Raw genomic sequence first — 6,000 nt, forward strand, 5'->3', positions numbered from 1 at the left:
AGAAGTTCTTTATAGATTTTGGATACTGACCCTTTATCAGATATGTCATTTGCAAATATCTTCTCCCATTCTGTAGGTTGCCTTTTAGTTTTTTTGATTGTTTCCTTTGCTGTGCAGAAGCTTTTATCTTGAAGAGGAGTCCCAGTAGTTCATTTTTGCTTTTGTTTCCTTTGCCTCCTGTCTAGTAAGAAGTTGCTACAGCCAAGATCAAAGAGGTTGCTACCTGTGTTCTCCTCTAGGATTTTGATGGTTTCCTTTCTCACATTTAGATCTTTCATCCATTTTGAATTTATTTTTGTGTATGGTGTAAGAAAGTGGTCCAGTTTCATTCTTCTGCATGTTGCTGTCCAGTTTTCTCAACACCATTTGTTGAAGAGACTGTCTTTTTCTCAGGATATTCTTTCCTGCTTTGTTGAAGATTATTTGACCATATAGCTGTGGGCCCATTTCTGGGTTTTCTATTCTGTTCCATTATCTATGTGTCTGTTTTTGTGCCAGTACTGTACTGTCTTGATGACTACAGCTTTGTAATATACCTTGAAGTCCAGAATTGTGATGTCTCCAGCTTTGCTTTTTCAAGATTGCTTTGGCTATTTGGGATCTTTTGTGGTTCCATACAAATTTTAGGATTGTTTGTTCTAGCTCTGTGAAAAAATGCTGGTGGTATTTTGATAGGGATTGCATTACATATGTAGATTCTATGAGGCTAGCATTACCTTGATTCCAAAACCAGACAAAGATACCACTAAAGGAGAGAATTACAGGCCAATATCCCTGATGAACATGGGTACAAAAATTCTCAACAAGATTCTAGCAAATCGAATCCAATTGTACATTAAAAGAATTATTCACCGCGATCAAGTGTGATTTATTCCTGGGCTACAAGGGTGGTTCAATATTTGCAAATCAATCAACATGACACTGTACATTAATAAAAGGATAAGAACCATATGATCCTCTCAACAGATGCGAGAAAAAGCATTTGACAAAGTACAGCATCCATGTTTTATAAAAACCCTAAACAAATTAAGGATAGAGGGAACATACCTCAACATCATAAAGGCCATGTATGAAAGACCCACAGCTAATATCATCCTCATTGGAGAAAAACTGAGAGCTTTTCCTCCATGGTCAGGAACAAGACAGGGATGCCCACTGTCATGACTATTATTTAACATAGTACTGGAAGTCCTAGCTTCAGCAATCAGATAACAAAAAGAAATAAAAGGCATCCAAATTGGCAAGGCAGAAGTCAAACTTCCACTATTTGCAGACAACATGATACTCTGTGTAGAAAACCCAAAAGACTCCACCAAAAAATTGCTAGAACTGATACATGAATTCAGTAAAGTTGCAGGATACAAAATCAATGTACAGAAAACAGTTGCATTTCTATATACCAATAATGAAGCAGCAGAAAGAGAAATCAAGGAATCGATCCCATTTACAATTGCACCAAAAACCATACCTGGGAATAAACCTAACCAAATAGTTGAAAGATCTGTACTCTGAAAACTATAAAACACTGATGAAAAGAATTGAAGATGACACAAAGAAATGGAAAAACATTCCATGCTCATGGATTGGAAGAACAAATGTTGTTAAAATGTCTATACTACCTAAAGGGCTTCTTGAGAGTGATAGATATCTGAGATGAAGGAGCCTCAATTGCTTGGAGGACTTGAAAACTGGGAGAGTCTTACCTGTCTGATTTTAGCTTGGAAAGAAATAGATATTGGAAGGAAACATATACTTGAGACTAGCTCTGTGATATTTTGGCACCATACTATCCACGTTTTAACCACAAACCCAGAGTTAAAAGAGCCCTGAAGTGACTGTTTTTCAAAATAGGAAGATTGCCGAAATGCACACAGATATTTCTCTAATCCATTTCCTCCTCCCCATTTCTATAAGCAACACCATACTGCAGACCCTTGCTATCTCATGCCCAGAGGATTGTAACAGCTCTTTTCTCTCAGCCTTGCCTCTGCCCCTTCCCTTCTCTCTACTCCCTGTGCATCCTTCTCCCTGGCAGTAGTTAGAGGAATCTACCTAAAATTCAGATTTGAGCCTTTTCACAGCCCAGCTTAAATGTTCCAAAGGCTTCCATAGCTTCCAGCCTCATTTTTTCCCACCACTTTCTGCTCCACTGTTTACCTCCCAGATGCACAAATCTGCTTATAGTTCCCATGCACCCAGCACACTTTCATGCCACACCCTACTTTTATTCACACTGTCCTCTATGTTTAACGCCTTTCTTGTCTTTTTTTCCCTTTATTTTTGGACCCTTATCAGTTATGAAATATAACACAAATGCATACAAGTAAATAAACATACATTTACAATTGAGAAAGGCAATAGAGCACTATCTAGGAAACAGAAACAGATACTGCAATCATCTTCACTCCCCTCCCCAAAGTGCCCCACTGCCACGCTGGAGTCAAACTCTCTCCTTCCTATGGGTACCCACTATCTTGATTGTCATGATAATAATTTTTCACTTTTCTATATAGTTTATCACGCATTTACACATCCCTACACAATATAGTGTGATTTTGCCTGTTTTTGAATATTATATGGATGGAATCACAAGGACTTTATTCTCTTGAACTTTACATGAGTGGAATCACAATTTATCTTTAGTGTTTTATGTCCTGCTTATTTTTCACAACATGAAATTTGTAAATGTCATCAATGTTTTTGGGGTACCTGTGCTTCATTCATTTTCATTGTTATACTGTATTCCATTATATGAACATACTACAATGCATAAATATCTGTATTTATAGTTGCATTCTACTGTTGATGGACAGTTCATTTGTTTTCAAATGTAGGCTATTACTAGCAATACTACTATGAATATTCTAGTACATGTCTCATGGTACACATAAGAAGCTTTTCCAAAGTAGAATTTTTCTAAAGTTTATACATATGGATGGACTTGCTGATCATAGGGTATGCTTATCTTCAGCTCTACTAGAAAATATCAAATTGCTTTCAAAAGTGGTTGTAATAATTTATACTCCACCAACATGCCAAAGGTTCTCATTACTCCATATTCTCTCCCAACACTTGGTATTGGGATAATACCAAGTGGGTAATTATTACCAAGTGGGTAATTATTACCTTCTCTCTGATATAATCCCAAGTGCCTAGAACAGTGCCTGGCTCATAGTAAGCATGCATTAAATATTTGTTGAATAAATTCATATTTCTTAATTTCCAAATATGAGAATTTTTGGATTGTCATTTTGTTATTGATTAATAGCTTAAATTCATTGTAGTTGAAGAATACCTCCTGTTCAATATCAACTTTTCAAAATTTGTTGAAATTTGCCTAATAGACAAGTTTTTATTTATAATCATTACATATATATATAATGAAAGAATATGTTTTGCATTTGTTGGATGCAAGGTTTAGATATATCCATTAGCACAAATTTTTAAACAAATTTATAAGCTGTTTATAAAAATTTTCTATATCAGTGATTTTTCTGCTTTTATTACAAGTTACTAACAAGGGGTTATTATAATCTTCTACTATATTTGTGAATTTGTCCTTCTCATAAATTTTTCTTTATATATTCTGATGCTATAAGTGTAATCTAAATTTTTTAATTGTCATAACTTTTAGTGAATTGAATCATCTTTATTATTAGGTGGTTTTCTTCTTCACTACGTATGCTTTGTCTTAAATTTTGACCGACATTAATATAGCTGCACCTGCTTTCTTTTGAATAGGGTGTATGATGTATCCCTTTCCATTCATCTACTTTCAGCCTGTTTCCTTAAGTTTTAATTATTTCTGGTAGATAGCATATAAGTAGATTTTTGTTTTGTTTTGCTTTTTATCCATTTTGGCAGCCTTTGTCTTTTATCTGGAGTGTTTAGTCTAATTACATTTAATATCAATAAAATTAATATTTGGATTTAAACTATATATAGGGCCAGATAATAAATCTTCTAGGCTTTGCAAACCATAAAAGCCTTTTAGGCTGTTGCAACTACTCAACTCTGCCAATGGAGCACAAAGCAGCCCTAGCAAATACATAAATGAGTGTGTAGGGCTGTGTTCCAACTAAACTTTATTTACAGAAACAAGCGGTGGGCCAGATTTGTCCAGTGGGCCATAGTTTACCAATCCTTGCTCTATGTGTAATATGTCTTTTTTACCCGGCTACTTTTAGAAATGTTTTCTTTACCCTTGGTTTTTAGCAGTTTGATTAGGATGTGCCTTGGCATGTTTTCTTTAAGTTTATTCTGCCTAGATTTCATGACTTTCAAATTTGGAAATTTTTTAGCCATCTTTTTATTTGAATATATTTTTAGTCCCCAACTCCTGAAACTTCAGTTGCATGTGTGTTAAGCTGCTTGATATATTTCGCAGATCACTTTTGTCCTGATCCTTTCTTTTTCAGTCTTTTTTCTCTCTGTACTTAATTTTAAATAGTTCCTATTTCTAGGTTTCCAAGTTCTCTAACCTTTTCTTCTATAGTCTATAATTTGCTATATCTCCTCCTGTGAAAATTAAAAAAATTTTTAAATTTGAAAATCATGATTTTGTTCAATTTTAAACTTTAAAATTTGTGCCACATAATCAAGATATTACTTGACTCACAATAATATTTTACATATTTAAATTCAAGAAGTCACAGAATAAAACTATTTACTTAAACAGTATCATTCTCTTTTAATAGAAGTGACTTTATATAAGAGGTTTGACTTCAAACTGTCTTACTATTCCACTCTTTGGCCTCTATTGTCCAGAGACAGGCACATTTAAACTCATTTCTTTTTTTTTTTTTTAAGATTTTATTTGAGAGAGAGAGACAAAGCAGGAGTGGGGGGAGGGGCAGAGGGAGGAGAGGGAGAAGCAGACTCCCCACTGAGCAGGGAGCCCAGGGCTGAATCCCAGGACCCCGAGATCATGACCTGAGCCAAAGTTAGACGTTTAACGGACTGAGCCACCCAGGCGCCCCTCAACTCATTTCTTTAATGAATATTTTGCAACAAGTTCCTGAAGTTTTCCATTTTTTTCACACTTGTAGAAATTCTTCCAACTGTAATAAACAATGATACTATTTCTTGTCTGGTTAGATGGAATTCATAAGTGGGCCCACTTTCTGCTATGTTTGCTATCAATTTCTCTGAAGAAAAGGCCTTCGAAGCAGGGCCCAAACCCTGACTCTGAATATTTTCCCACAGTTGACATTTAAACCAACAAATACAATCCATAATTTTTGAAACATTTCTATAATGCAACCTAAAGTCTGCCTTTAGTTAGCTTGCTCCTTTTTCTATTCCAAACAAAAATAATAATTCTTATAAAAATGCAAGAGAAATTATGTAACTTTATGAAGTATTTCCAAGAGTAACTTTGTCTTCTGAATCTTAAACTTCATTTCCACTGAACAGTTGAAAATTTGGGTGCTCAGAGAATGGTAGCACTTTAGATAAAGGCCTTAATTCTTTTAAGTAGAGAAAGTACAAGTTCTTGAAAACCCCATCAAACACACTGGTCAAATTCTGTAATGGGCATCCTCATTTCTTTTCCAAACAGGTATACTGTGAGGGCTATCTTGCACTGAGAGGCACATTAATGCTTGCAGGCAATCTGGAGAGTAGTTTTGTACATGGAGACCATCTGTGAAAAATGTTCTCTTCACATTTCCCTCGAAGAGAAGCTAAAATATTTAAAGGTTTTTAATTGTGACTTGAAACAGTTGTCTTCATAGATGATGATATCCCCTATCTTCCAAGCATCTGGTCCCTTATAACTGTGTAATGTTCAGAATTAAGGACAATTTACATATTCAGTATCAGGATATTAAATGTCATCAGCTTCACAGAAGTGTTCTGGGGAATCATCAGCCTCAGGCACCGAAGAACGGTCTTCTATGATTCCTCATTTAAAGATTCATCCATAGCTCTACGTCATTCAGCTTGTTCATATTCTTCAGTGAGATTAGTACCTTCTTCAAAATACCTATAGCTTGCAGA

The 6,000-nt window shown here is 35.1% G+C and overlaps 1 pseudogene; it reads right to left on the reverse strand.

The window, feature by feature from the left end:
* Nucleotides 1-4,992: 4,992 nt before the first annotated feature.
* LOC110593628 lies at nucleotides 4,993-6,000 on the reverse strand (annotated as a pseudogene).

The sequence above is a fragment of the Neomonachus schauinslandi genome, chromosome 5, assembly GCF_002201575.2.
Source record: "Neomonachus schauinslandi chromosome 5, ASM220157v2, whole genome shotgun sequence".
In the NCBI taxonomy this organism is placed as follows: domain Eukaryota; kingdom Metazoa; phylum Chordata; class Mammalia; order Carnivora; family Phocidae; genus Neomonachus; species Neomonachus schauinslandi.